This window comes from Arachis hypogaea, chromosome 19 (genome assembly GCF_003086295.3).
Source record: "Arachis hypogaea cultivar Tifrunner chromosome 19, arahy.Tifrunner.gnm2.J5K5, whole genome shotgun sequence".
Lineage (NCBI taxonomy): Eukaryota > Viridiplantae > Streptophyta > Magnoliopsida > Fabales > Fabaceae > Arachis > Arachis hypogaea.
The window spans coordinates 95762393-95763493 of record NC_092054.1 but is presented as its reverse complement, the minus strand read 5'-3'; the positions used below and the strand labels follow the sequence as shown (position 1 = coordinate 95763493).

Sequence of the window (1101 nt, the reverse complement as noted above, 5' to 3'; positions counted from 1 at the left end):
ATAGTGTAATCCTTCGTGTAAATCCTTCATGATTTAAGAAAAAGGTAACCTATTCACCACTAGCCTTTTGTGCAACCATTTTGAATAAGAGGAAAACATAACATTTGCCAAAGATTTTTATACTATAAGCTCAACATGGAGGACATGATCTAGGCAGCATAATGTTCCTATTATCCACGTCAAACCAATCCCAGTATTAGGTGATGGGTGGGAAAAACATTCAATTTGCATCAGCTTCCCTTTTCTCTTGTTGGGATCAATTGGATGCGGGTTGGGTTTTTACCCAATCCATATCTAAGTCCAAAAAAGAAACCAATCACAATTAACCCAACATTTTATTGACTCTTAAGCAAGTGCATTGACAAAAAGACCATGCATTTAGAGTAACGAAGAAAAAAAAGTAAAATTAATGTTCTTAGGCTAAATGATATCTTAAATCTACATAAAATTCAAATGCGTACACCATCATGCACAGCAAGGTCACTGTTCCTAACGACTATCTAATATATTCGAAATCTACGCAATTTATGTTGGAACCTTATTGAACTTGATGTAGCAACTCCATAAGCTGTATGAATAGCAACAACAATTAGTGTCAACTTAAATGCAACAATATGGGATTCAAACTCAATCAATCAGGAACAATTTAGATGCAGCAATATGGAAAACACAATTCAAACTCAATAGCAATCCATGACAATGGATTCAACTCACCTCTTACTCCCGATCCGTTTTGGGAGATGACTTCGGCTCTCCTCTTTCTCCTCACTTAAACAGAGGTCATCGTTTATTGAGGCCATAGTTTGAGGGTCGATGTCTATGGTCCATCACCCATGTTTTTGTAACGCATATGCCTCCTCGGGTCTGTGTACGAAAACCTAACATTAGTTGCACCAAATAAAAATCACGACGACAGATGTGTTATCCACAATTGAATTGAAACATGATCAAGTAAATAAGTTAGTGAACAATGTGTAATTATAATGCTGAAGAGTAAATACCCTAATATTCAACTCAGTCTGTGTTACAACCCCATCTACCTCCATTTGTGAAAGATCCACACATTCGTTCTCAGCTCGAGGGTTCTTTCTTGCCTTCTTT

The 1101-nt window shown here is 36.8% G+C and overlaps 1 long non-coding RNA gene across 1 annotated transcript; it reads right to left on the bottom strand.

Moving 5' to 3' along the window:
* Positions 1–308: 308 nt before the first annotated feature.
* LOC112776829 (uncharacterized) lies at positions 309–864 on the bottom strand. The gene is made up of 2 exons (XR_003190200.3): positions 715–864; positions 309–568 (listed from the first exon to the last, which is right to left on the bottom strand). It is a non-coding gene; the product is annotated as an uncharacterized lncRNA (long non-coding RNA).
* Between the last annotated feature and the right edge of the window lie 237 nt (positions 865–1101).